Source organism: Callospermophilus lateralis, chromosome 1 (genome assembly GCF_048772815.1).
Source record: "Callospermophilus lateralis isolate mCalLat2 chromosome 1, mCalLat2.hap1, whole genome shotgun sequence".
Classification (NCBI taxonomy): Eukaryota; Metazoa; Chordata; class Mammalia; order Rodentia; family Sciuridae; genus Callospermophilus; species Callospermophilus lateralis.
This window is the reverse complement of record NC_135305.1, coordinates 7,392,606-7,405,842: the sequence shown is the minus strand read 5'-3', so window position 1 is coordinate 7,405,842 and position 13,237 is coordinate 7,392,606. Positions and strand designations below refer to the sequence as shown.

Sequence of the window (13,237 nt, the reverse complement as noted above, 5' to 3'; positions counted from 1 at the left end):
CTGCACATCATTGCCGCTCACCCCTGGAATGTCCTTTACAACTATATCATGTTTCAAGTGCCAACATAATTTTCTGCCATTTAGAATCATTTGATATTAGGATGAACATAAGCAGTCGAATGTGCCCCCCAAACGAACAGTTCCCAGATTCCTCCTAAGTGCTACTAATCAGCATTACCAGGCACAATCTGGGTTTACATAAAGTCAGCCAGCGATTCTGATGCAAAGTCAGCCTGGGTAACACTGAGGCAGTGTGTCCCTCTATCAGGTCAACTTTAAAAGTAACTAAGATCTTCAGAAAGACACAGCAGAAGCCCACCTTGTGCCAGACAAGTGACGTTACCAGAAAACATTGGCACAACAGCTAAGAGGGTGGTGATGAGGGTGACTTCCAAGCAGAAGACTGAATCAAGAAAGGACCATTGCAGGTTTGGAAATGGAAGAAACTCCCAGCAGGAAGCCCCAGGATTTGAAAGGGGGACCTCTTGATCTGCAGTCAAATGCTGTCCTCCTGAGTTAAGCCCCCAGGCACACCTGGGGTTACTCCTTAGCTTGTATTTCTGTGTTCCCACACCCAAGAAGTCCGTAGCACACTAAAAGTGTCACTCAGTCAACTATGGAAACTGCAGGTGCACTGCAAACTGCCTAAAGACCCCTCTCCTTTGGGCCATGGATTCAACTTCCATTACCCTCAGGACAGTCATTTGTGTCATAGGCTCTTCTATTCATACTAATTACACTAATTGACCTAATGTGGTAACCTGAACTAATGAGGTGGGGGTCCCCAAGTCAAGGAGGCCTTGGGGCTCTTGGATGATGATAGTGGGTTTGAGGAGGTAGACCCTATGCATAAAATGGGTATCAGTGTGGCCCCATATCATGGGGCTCTGAAAAGTGGGATCTAAGGTGGTTTCTATAAACCCCAAGAATTAGAGATCTCCCAATATCACTCAGAGTCCACCTAAGAGGTACTGGTTAAGTTATCTATCAAAATAGTATAAAAACAAGGAGGCACCTGGATTTGAACCAGGGACCTCTTGATCTGCAGTCAAATGCTCTACCCCTGAGCTCTACCCCCACTTAAGCAGAGCCTCTCATTAGCACCTTTTCATCCAGGGCACCACACCCAGGCAACCTGTGATTTATAATGCAGTTTTCTCTGCATGTTCTAGTAACTGACAGTTTTCTCCACCGAAGTCTGCCCTCCTCTCTTTCATCTCTGGTCTTGACTAGTCCCTCTCAGCTCCTCTCCCACCTCAGACACTTGACTAGTCCCTCTCAGCTCCTCTCCCACCTCAGACACAAGTGGAACCACCTTTGCACCTGGAAAGCACACCTGATCCCAGAATTTCCCTAAGTCCACACACAGTGACCAGGCAAGAGCTGCTGGGCCTGGTCTTCAATGAATCTCACACTCAGCCCAGGGAGAGCCTCCACCATACTTCAAGGCCTCAAAGAGGGAGCTTGTTATTTCACTCCATCACTCATTCCCTCAACACACAGTCATGGAGCTTGTGAGGTGCTAGACACTGACATCCACGTTGAGGTCACAGAGACAGGGTACTTGTTCCTAGAGAGCCATAGTAAAAAAAAAAAAAAAAAAAAAAAAAAAAGGAGACAAACCCAGGAACAAAATGTTTCTACTGAGGTCTCAGGGAGAAAGGTCTCACGCATCAGGTGGGGCTTCCTAAAGAGCTGACAAGAGGGTTTGCCTAAGTTAAAGCTGGGCTCCTTAACCCCACAGACCTCAGAAGGTTGGGTGTCCATGCAGTGAGGGAGCCTCATGGTTGTTGCTTTGGAGGACAGCCTGTGCCACAGAATGACCAGCCACGACCTGGAGGAAGCTTACAGCCTGCCCTACTACTGTGTCCTTTTGGAGAGGAGGACACAGATATGGCCTAAGTAGAATACAGAGAACAAGTGGTATGTGCTTAAGTTCATGTCTGTGACACTGCAGGGGGATAAGAGCTTATACAGATGACGTGGGTCATTATGTGACTCCTTGTCCTTTACTACTTCAGAAAATATTATCTTTGGCATCTAAAAGAGATCCTAGCAAGGGGGCACCTGGATTTGAACCAGGGACCTCTTGATCTGCAGTCAAATGCTCTACCCCTAAGCTATACCCCCTGCTGATATATATGTGTAATAAGCACCTGAAACCTGGATGGCCACTCCCAGGATTCTCCACCTGGAGAGGTACACTTGCTAGTGTTTGCCTTAATATGCTTCCTTCCTGCTAGACCACGCCCCTTCCTATCTACACCCTTCCTCCCTAGAACCTGGCTGAGGCAGAAGCATAAAAGCCACAGATATCTTAAGCTACAACCTTCTTTACACTCAACTAGAGGAACCAGACCATAAGAGCTGGCTGCTCAACTGACCTTTTGGAGATGAGCGTGGGGCCCAGAATGACCAAAAGCAAACATTCTTAGTTCCTCCCTGAGAACTCTTAACCTGACCCTCTGAGGAGGGGAACAAGGTACCACGTGTGCATCTAGCAGCACCGTGTGGGATTCTGACTCACTGACAGTTTGGAGGTGCTCATTTAATTTGCACCTATGTGAGTCTACTCTTCATCACTGTGACTAAAATACCTGACACAAAAAACTTATAGAAAGAAAAGTGTGTTTAAGGCTCCCAGTTTCAGAGGTGCAATCTGTGATCATATGACTGAAACGTTCAAGGCCTTAGCAGAACATCATGGGAGATCATGGTGAAGGAAAGATGCTGGCTCGTGGCAGCCAGAAAGCAGAGACAGCAAGAGAGGCACCAGGGACACAGTACAAACCCAAGGTCACATCCCAAATCATCACTTCCTTTTGCCTCACTACAATGCCTAGAGTCAGTTAGACTCTTCAGAATATTAATTATTAAATGGATTTATCCACTGACTGTATTATAGCACTCAGAATCAAAATTTTCACCTCTGAAGATTCCTGCACTAAAACTGGAGATTTGGGGGGATGCAAGAGATCCAAACCATGACGGTGTCCTTTTTTGCTGTAGACCTGGAAAAAAAGACATTAATCAATCATGCCCATGCAAGACACACCTGACTGGAGACGGAGTCACAGTGGAGCCCACATTGATGATGAGGGGCTTCTGTTCACCAAACGCTCTGGGCAGGGGATGAACTGCCCCTCTGTCTCTCCTCTTCTTCCCCTCTCGCTCTCTCCATTTTCTCAATCCTTCAAAGTTCACACAGAAGGAGCCTGAAGAGGGGATCCATCCCACTGAAAGGTGAAGAAGTGGGAGTCCAGAGTCCCACAGTCCCTGGAGCATGAACAGGACAGCAGCTGCAAACATGTGGTCGGTATGTTTAGGAGGGGCCAGCAGGTGACAGTGTCTTGAACCAAGGGCTGCCCACTGTGCAGACAATTGCTTAGCCCCAAGTTATCCCCGCATCCCTGTTCAGTCCTCCCTGATTAACACTGAGCCACTGTCAGTTATCCAGGACGGACTCTCGTGTCTCTTTGTTCTAGAGAACTGGAGGGAACTGACTGCCCTCACTCAGACCTCACTCTCACCTTGAGCTGGCCCTGTCCTTCCCCAGAGACCTGTGTTACCACACCCAAGAATTCCACGGGACACTAGGAATTTCACTCATTCTTAGTCAACTATGGAAACTGTTGATGCACCACAAACTGAGTAGAGACCCTTCTACCCTTTCAAGACCCAGAGGACGTTCGCTTGTCTCATGGGCTCTTCTTCTACCCATCCCGATTGCAGACACAACCTGAATTCCTTCCATACACTGAAGTCCCCTTCTTTCCCCTCACCCAGTAAAAGCTGATGGGGCAAGTGTAGGGGTCATGCTGTTAGTCAGCCACTTCCTCAATACTGCTTCACAACTAATATCCCCCAAATATGATCATACAAAATAAGTATTTATTCTCAGATGCTTAGATTGGCAGATTGGATGTCATTCAGTTGGTCTGGGCTGGGCTCAGATGGCTCTGCTTCAAGCTGTGGCTCCTCTACACTTGGTCTCTCTTGTGAATTAGGTTCATGTTTGGGCCATGAATATTTATTCTGGGGTCCTGGCTGCAAGAGTATTAGGTGACAGGGTGCTCTTTCTTAACAATGACGGAAATGTAAAAGGCCAAGTCCAGCTACCTGTGTAAGCAGATTTTAAGCCTCTGCTTGGTGTCACATACAGCTTATTGGCTAATGCAAGTCACAGGAATGAGCCCTAATCCAAAGACACAGAAGCAAGTTCCATCTTTAATTGAAGATCTGAAAAGATTCTTAGCACAGGGCCAGACACAGGAATAATCAAGGGACTGAGCCAAGAGATTCAACCTCCATGGTCTTCCCTCTGGGTTAGAAGGAACATGTAAAATATACTCACCTCTATCCCAGGCCCCAGGGCCTCATCCAATGAATCTGAGTTTTCCAAATGCTCTCAGAAATCCGTACTGCACATCTTGAAGCTCCAATGGCCGATTTCCGCCCAGCAGGCGGGCAGCGTGTTCATGCCCTCACGTGGCAGCAGGGCAGCCTCAGGATCAGCCTTTGATCTCCTTTTTAGTTGGTTCACTGATTCAGTGACGAGAGGTCAGAGATCCTTGTGATACAATCAGAAGCGTCCTGTGTTTGGGCTGCAGGAGAACCACACACACTGTGAGATGCTGGAGCTGACTGTTTACTCTCCTGAACCAATAAAATCTGCCCACCTTCCCAAAGCCACACAAACTGCTCTCAGGGAACTGCAGGTTGGACCCTGGGGGACCACGGGAAAGTCTCACCCAACTTCTACTGTAGGGTCTGCCCTTCTACATTTCCTTCTCCCAAACCACCTTGAGTTTCATACCAGGTACCATGCACACCCCTCTCATTGGCTTGAGGATCTCTTGCTTGTTACCCACTCCTGGTCCCAGCCAGGGCACTTGATTAGAGAGGAGCCCACCTCAGGAACACCCACATCAGAAACACTGAGGACAATGGTGGGCAGGATGGGAAGGAGCTCGAAGCCCCAAGGAACTCTACAGATCCTGGCTCAAGTGTGCTGGGTGAGAGAAGCCAAGGGCCAGGACCTCAGCCAGCCTGGTCAGGGAGCCATCCGCACCTCCACCCTGAACACTGGCCAGAGTCCCTGGCCCCAGTGCCAGTGCAGAGCTCTGTCACCTCCAGATGAGTCCTACATCTAGCCTCCCTCTCTGTATAATTACTCAGCAATCACAGTCTTACCTGGGTACACAGTTGGCCAAACTTAAGTCATTAGCAGTTGTGCTGGGTGATTTCATATGTCTCCCTGGGTGGGCTCTGGTTCAACTAAACCCCCATGGGATGCCGCTATGAAGGCATTTCTAATTAACATGTATACATGATTAACGCTTAAATCGTAGAATTTGGGTAAAGCTCATGAACACTGAAAAGTAGACAGGCTCCTGAAATCGACTGAGCCTTACGAGAAAAAAACTAAATGAAATATGAATTAATAGAGGAGTGAAAGGAAGTGAAGTAGAGGAAGGAGAATGGGAGCCAGAGGAGGACAGGAGGGAAAAGGGGGCTCATGAAGCTCCTGAACTGAAACCCACTTCCATGCACGTGAGTCTGTCAGGACGAACTGAACTACTGCACATGAATATAAAATTCTAATTTAAAACCTGAGGTTCCCAAGGAAGAGGAAATTGTGCTCTGAGCTCTGAGACTGTCTTCAGATTCAAGCTGCCATGTGAGTTCTTCCTGGGTGCCCAGATTGTGGGATCTCCATGCAGAAATCAGACTTGTCCACCCCACATCTGTGTGGCGAATTCCTTCAAGTCTGTCTCTGCAAGTGAACACACACGTTCTGTTTTCTCTGGAGAGCTGTAACTATCACACACCCATGTGCAGGGGAGGACACATCTGACACTTTGTCATCCTTAACCAAAGACTCAACTCTGTCTTACATCCTGGAATCCATGAGCACTTAGTGGGTCTTGAAAACACAGGATTTCTTTATATTGACAGGTGTCAGGGTGCTTTCTAGTGAACTGACCTACCTCATCTCTCTCTACCTTGATGGCTGATCAAGGTGGTAGGAAAAAAGATGGAAGTAGAAATTTGTGTTCATTGAATGCAAAAGGAGGGGGCACCTGGATTTGAACCAGGGACCTCTTGATCTGCAGTCAAATGCTCTACCCCTGAGCTATACCCCCACCTGTGTCTAGCCTCTCATAAGCACCTTTTCATCTACGGCACCACACCCAGGCTACCTGTGATTTATGATCCACTGTTTCTCTGCATGTTCTAGTAATAGGCCATCTTTCTCCATGTAGTCTGCCCTCCTTTCTTTCATCTCCTACTTAACTAGTCCCCATCAGTGTCCATCACCTCAGCGTGTTCTGGGGCACCAGCTTTTGCATATGGACAGGACAGCTGACTCCAACGTTTCCCTAAATCCACACAAAGTGACCAGACAAGAGCTGCTGGTCCTGGGTCTTAATGAACTTCACACACAGTTCAGGAAGAGCCTCCTCCATTCCCCAAGGCCTCAAGGAGGGAGTTCATTATGTCACTCCATCACTCATTCAATCAAGCAATGATCATGGAATTTGGAAGGTGCTAAACCTGTCCTTCATGTTGAGGGTACAGAGATAGGGGAGATATTGTCCTTGATATTCAGAGTCTTAGCCCAAATATTTCCATAAGATTTCCACAGAAGGGGCAGGAGCCTAAGCAGAGACCTGAGAGAGCAGTGATGCGCCCCCCATCAGGGGGTCAGCAGGGGGTTCCTAGAGGTGACAAAGAAGATTTGCCAGAGGAAGAAGTTGGGCTCTTCAACCCCACAGACCTCTGGAAGCTGATGTTTAGCCAATGAGAGGGCCTGATGGTCCTTGCTTTGGAGGACAGCCTGTGCCACAGCATGACCAGTCATGAGCAGCCATGACCTGGGAACCAGCCCTCTGCTGTGTCCTTCTAGAGAGGAGGACATAGATGTGACCTGAGCAGAACCCAGAGCACAAGAGGAACACACTGAGGTTCATGTCTGGGACTGCACTAGGGGTCAAGGGCCAATATGGATGCCATGGCCATTATGTGACTCCTTGTTATTTTCTCTCTGGCATGTAAAAGAGACTCTAGCAAGGGGGCACCTGGATTTGAACCAGGGACCTCTTGATCTGCAGTCAAATGCTCTACCCCTGAGCTTGTGTAATAAGCACCTTAAACCTGGATGGCCACTCCCAGGATTCTCCACCTGGAGAGGTGTGCTTGCTAGTGCTTGCTATCATAAGCTTCCTTCCTTGTAGGCCATGCCCCTTCCTGCCTACACAACTGTAGGTGTAACCAACACCCTTCCTCCTCCCTAGAATCTAGATGGAAGTAGAGCATAAAAATGATTATTGTCTGCAGCAGGAACCTCCTTCACACTGAACTGGAGAAGCCAGAGTACAAAAACTGGCTACTCAACAGATCCTTTGGAGGTGAGGATGGTGCTGGGATGGGCAAGAGCAAATGCAGCGTTCTGTTCTGTCTCAGTGATGGGTCACCTTCTTATCCACTGTTTCATCCAACCTGCCACACCTTCCCACAGATAACTGATGTCACCAGAGAAAACTGACACCAGACTTAAGAAGGGTTGTGCTGAGAGTAAGTAAGATGTAGAATGCTGACCAAAGACCAGTGTAGCTTTGCCAATAAAAGAAAGTACCAGTAGGGGCACCTGGATTTGAACCGGGGACCTGTTGATCTGGGTCAAATGCTCTACCCCTCCGCCTTATCCTCTGGTCCAATAAAACAGTACCATCGATCACTGACATTGTTTACATAAGTTGACCCACCAGATGCAAGGCAGGCTTGCTGGTTGGGATCTGTTCTCTGCAGGGGTTGGGGAAATGGGAGGGATAAGTAGGTGTCACCCTGGGGGTTTTCAGAGCTGGGAAACAGTCTGCCTGGTATTGTAATGATGGATGTGGGCCATTATGCATTTGTTAAGATCCATAAGACCGAAACAAACTGTCGGAAGCCATTCTCACACGTGACTGGGTGACTCCCGGTTAGGGTCTGAGGCGCTCTGGCTGTGTCGGAGCTTTCCCGGCCCTCTCCTGATGAGAGAACCTGTCCGTGTGGGGGTGTAACTGACCACTGACCCCGGAGGCCCAATCACTGACCCTGACCTTGGAGTGCGGCTCCCCCTTCAACCTTCATTGGATGGAATTATCCCCTGAATTTCTTGCTCCCCAATAAAAGGCTACTCCCTGGCGTGCTCTCTCTCTCTCTCTCCTGCTAGCCCTGAGTAATCCTTGCTGCCCTGCCGGGCGGTTAGAGGAGGGAACCAGAGAGGGGAGCCGTCTCGGACCTGGTCATAGAAAAAGGTAACTGAGTCTATGTGTTTATTTCGATCTCGCTAGCTAACTTTTATGCCAAGAACCTCATTAATGAAACCATTGCGCTGGCCGCGTGGTAGAATTGGCGCCCACGAGGGGGGCATTCTAGATTAGCTAGATTGAGTGGGAGCGCGCTATAAAGATAAAGAAAAAAGTAAAGATAAAGGAAATAGTGACAATTTGGGTCACAAAAGGAAGTGGTGACAATTTGGGTCACAAAAGTACCTTAAGATATTGAAGGAAAGAGACGTTAAATTAATTAAAATGGGAAATTCAACTTCTACGGATAAGGAAATGTATCTGACTATTTTAGACAGTATAATTAATCAGAAAGGAAAACAGATAAAGAAAGCTCAGTTATTACAATTCTTAGAGATTGTAGGTAAATATTGTCCTTGGTTTTGTGAACAAGAGTCTCCAAATTTACTTACTTGGGAGAAATTAGGAAGAAAGTTACAAAAGGTCTGTCTTTCAAATGAATTACCTGGAGGCATAGATAATATTCAGAGAACCTGGACGGCCTTGGAAGTTTGTCTTTTTGAATATATGGGCCAGAATTCGTGGCCCCCTGAAGACCTGCTAAAAGGCATTCAACGGGCCATCAAGTCTATTCAAATGGAAAATCCGCCTGAGGCTACGTTAATTCCTTTTCCTTTAAGCCGCTTAAAAACGAAGGCGCTAGGGGCCAGGCCCAAAGTTAAAAATGTAAATTTAAACTTGCAAAATCAGGTTACTCGGCAGGGAGATTATGGAGAGCAACATCAGAAAGGAGATACCTCTGAGGTCCTAGAGAGCCCTCCAAGGGAGGTAGACAATCTTCCTGGAGAGGAAAATCTGGAAGAGATTCCTAGAGGGGCTCAGAGTTCTTCTCAGCCACGCGACTTAAAAGCCCAATTTCAAAGTGGCGACAGCACAGAACCTTTACCAGCTAATCTATGGGGAAGAGATATTTTAACCAAAATGGGATTATTATTAGTTACTCCAAACTCTATAAGATCAGTTGCGGAAGTTAGTCAGAGATGTTTTCCTGGAGATGATAGGGAGACCCTTCAGGAAGAGTATCTGTTTACAAACCAGTCTCCACGACAAAGATTAGTAAATGCTCCAAGCCAAAATTTTTATTAGGGGCCCTGAGTACTTCCCCGATCCCTAAGACAGCTGAAAAAATCACTTGGCTCACAGAGGAGCCTATATGGATTTCTCAGTGGCCCATCTCAGGGGAAAAGCTTAAAATAATTCATAGGTTAGTAGAGGAACAACTTCAGGCTGGTCATATAGAACCAACGCTTAGTCCTTGGAACACACCTATTTTTGTTATTAAGAAAAAATCAGGAAATTGGAGATTGCTGCAGGATTTAAGGGCAATAAATCATGCAATTCAGCCTATGGGATCCTTACAGCCAGGACTTCCCTCTCCCACAGCCATTCCTTTAGATTATAGCTTGATGGTAATAGATTTAAAAGACTGTTTTTTCTCTATAAGGTTACATCCTGGAGATTGTGAGAGATTTGCTTTCACTGTCCCAACAATTAATTTTAAGGAACCTGTTAAAAGATATTGCTGGAAAGTACTCCCACAGGGAATGCGTAATAGTCCTACTCTGTGCCAAAAATACGTAGACCAGGCAATAGATCCCATAAGAAGTAGCTTTCCTGATGCATATATTATTCATTTTATGGATGATATATTATTGGCTCATGCTAATCCAGAGGTACTTTCAGAAATTTTTACTCAGAGACTTCGCTTACAGCAATGGGTTTATGCATAGCTCCTCAAAAAATTCAAAAAGTGTCACCTTTTCAATATCTAGGTCAGATAATTCAAGGATGTACAATCCGTCCTCAAAATCTTCAGATAAGAATTAAGGAGTTACATACCCTTAATGATTTTCAAAAGCTATTAGGAGATATTAATTGGCTGAGGCCATCCTTAAAACTAACTACTTCTGAGTTAAGTCCTTTATTTCAGATATTACAAGGAAATCCTTCTCCAGTCTCTCCACGTCAGCTAACTTTAGAGGCTAAAACAGCTTTAAGGAAAGTTGAAAATGCAATTAAAAATGCACAGCTTACTAGAGTTGATCCTAAGGAAATGGTGTATTTATTAATATTTCCAACTAAACATACACCAACAGGAGCCATATGGCAAAAATTAGGAGTTATTGAGTGGATTTATTTATCCCACTCCCCTCAGAAAACATTAATTCCTTTTCATGATTCTATAGCTCAGTTAGTAATTAAGGGTAGAACTAGGATTTTACAATTAATTGGATCTGAACCTGATATCATAATTATTCCATTTTCTGTTCAACAGATTAATTGGCTTTTTCAAACCTCTAGCCCATGGCAAATAGCTTTTGCTGATTTTCCTGGCCAGATAGATAGTCACTATCCTCGTGATAAGATTATACAATTTGCATCATTAACGTCACTTATTTTTCCAAAGATTGTACGTGCCCATCCTATAGATGAAGCCTTATCAGTGTTCACTGATGGATCTAGTTCAGGTAAAGCAGGATTTTATAGTCGTGTTCACACAGAGGTAATACAAACTTCTTATACTTCTGCCCAAAGAGCAGAGCTTCAAGCTCTGATTTGTGCCTTAACTTACTTTGCAAATGAGCCTATTAATATTTATTCTGACAGCTTATATGCAGTCGGAGTTACTAAAAATATTGAAACTTCAGTTATTGGGTATACTTCATCACAAGAGTTATTTAAATTATTTCATAATTTACAAAAGGCAGTGCTAATGCGAAAATATCCATGTTTCATAGGACATATACGAGCTCATACTAATCTTCCAGGACCTTTAGCTTCAGGTAATAACAAAATTGACAGACTCGTAGCTTTTTGTCAACAGATGTCTTCATATGACTGTGCACTAGCTTCCCATTCCTTGCATCATCAAAATGCTTCTAGCTTACGTAAAAAATTTAATATTACTAGAGAACAAGCTCGTCAGATTGTAAGCCAATGCCCTAAGTGTGTTATTCACACTCCATCTCTGCCATCAGGGGTAAATCCCCGTGGATTAAAGCCAAATCAAATCTGGCAAATGGACGTAACTCATATTCCTCAATTTGGTAAGCAGTGTTATGTGCATGTCATAGTGGACACTTATTCTAGATTTATTTTTGCCACAGCACGTACTAAGGAAAATTCTCAAAATGTAATTTCTCATTGCCTAGCAGCTTTTTCTGTTTTAGGATGCCCTATGCAAATTAAAACAGATAATGCTCCAGCTTATGTGAGCTCTTCTTTTCAACAATTTTGTCAAGAGTTTAAAATTAATCATAAAACAGGAATTCCTTATAACCCCCAAGGTCAAGCCATTGTAGAACGAGCTCATTTATCTATTAAACTTCAATTACAAAAATTAAAAAGGGGGGATAAGCTTATGACTCCCCAAAATAGCCTTAATCATGCCTTGTTTGTTTTAAATTTTTTAAACTGTGACGCAGAAGGTCACACTGCTGCTAAGAGACAAATGTCTCCCTCAGTAACAGGCCCTTTAGGCAGAGTTTTGTGGAAAGATTTACAGACCGGTCAGTGGAAGGGCCCAGACCCGGTGATTATATGGGGCAGAGGGCATGCTTGTATTTTCCCAGAAAATTCTTCTCGTCCTATTTGGGTGCCTGAACGTACTATCAGACATGGAAGAGATAGAACCCAGATTCAAGTGACTGAAGATCAACCCAGAGGAGCCCCCATCCAGAAGGAGGAGATATCGGAAAAGGATGAAGAAAGACCAGATTGACCCAGCCAAAAAGCTGATTTCATGGGAAGACGTGAAGAAGCTAACAACCCAGGCTTCCCGAATACTTCGAGACCTAGGAAAAAACAGGACCCCAATGATGATGGTAACAACAGTAATTGCCCTACTGGGCTGTCAGGTAAAGGGGGATCAAGTAGACACTTACTGGACATATTTCCCAGATCCACCCCTGGTACACCCAGCTGTGTGGACTGGAAAATCTATTCCAGTATTTACTAATGACTCATTCATGATGGGAGGATTTACAGATACTCATATTACTCCCAATCATGTGACTAGATTTAATTATTCTGGCTATAGTGCCCAATTACCCTTGTGTTGGTCCCACGATAAACATGCTGGCTGTCTGAAAGTATCATTCGAAGAAAAGACAGCGATTGGTAGACCTAGACTGACAAATAATTCTATTTATGGAGATTTAAAGCCTAATACTAGATCAGTAATTAAGATGGGACTTTCCCATAATAAGCCAGTCATTTCTGCCAAACCTCCACGGATACACCACTGTCCAAATAGTTCTACAATTGAGATTGGCACCTTTCCTAAATGGATGGATTGTATAAATCCCTTTCCTGTACAACATAAGGTGTCTAAAGATAGTGGGTATATTTTAGACTGGTCTCCAAAAATTGATAAGAGACAATTACGAAGAAATTCTGCTATGACACCTGCAGGATTTGTTAGTAATATTTTGACTTATAGTAAAGGTGGTGTTCAAAAAGATATTTGGCGTTTAATTGCTGCCTCAGAATTCTTACATTTTACAGACAAACCCTTACCAAGATTTATTGGCAAGAACTGTAAAGAGGGATCTTGCTATGGCTTACGAGCTTGTGTCCAATCTCCTTATGTTTTAATTATTGGAAATGTAAAAGTTAAATGGATAGATGACAGATATATTGTTACTTGTAAAAAATGTAACCTAACCAATTGCATTACTAGGTATAATGGAGGAAAAGGAGTGCTGATACTTCATCAGCCCTCTTTCGTTTTATTACCTGCTAATATTTCAGAGCCATGGTATGCTGATGCTGGTTTACAAGTCTTACAGCAAATTCATGCCCAGCTGGCAAGACCTAAACGTGCTATTGGAGTTATAATTGTTGGTGTTTTGGCGCTAGTCTCTTTTATTGCCTCAACTGTC

The 13,237-nt window shown here is 44.7% G+C and overlaps 3 non-coding genes across 3 annotated transcripts; all 3 read right to left on the bottom strand.

Moving 5' to 3' along the window:
• Positions 1-1,006: 1,006 nt before the first annotated feature.
• Trnac-gca (transfer RNA cysteine (anticodon GCA)) lies at positions 1,007-1,078 on the bottom strand. Its single transcript has one exon. It is a non-coding gene; the product is annotated as a tRNA-Cys (tRNA).
• Positions 1,079-2,058: 980 nt separating this feature from the next.
• Positions 2,059-2,130, bottom strand: Trnac-gca (transfer RNA cysteine (anticodon GCA)). Its single transcript has one exon. It is a non-coding gene; the product is annotated as a tRNA-Cys (tRNA).
• Positions 2,131-6,074: 3,944 nt separating this feature from the next.
• Positions 6,075-6,146, bottom strand: Trnac-gca (transfer RNA cysteine (anticodon GCA)). The gene has a single exon. It is a non-coding gene; the product is annotated as a tRNA-Cys (tRNA).
• Between the last annotated feature and the right edge of the window lie 7,091 nt (positions 6,147-13,237).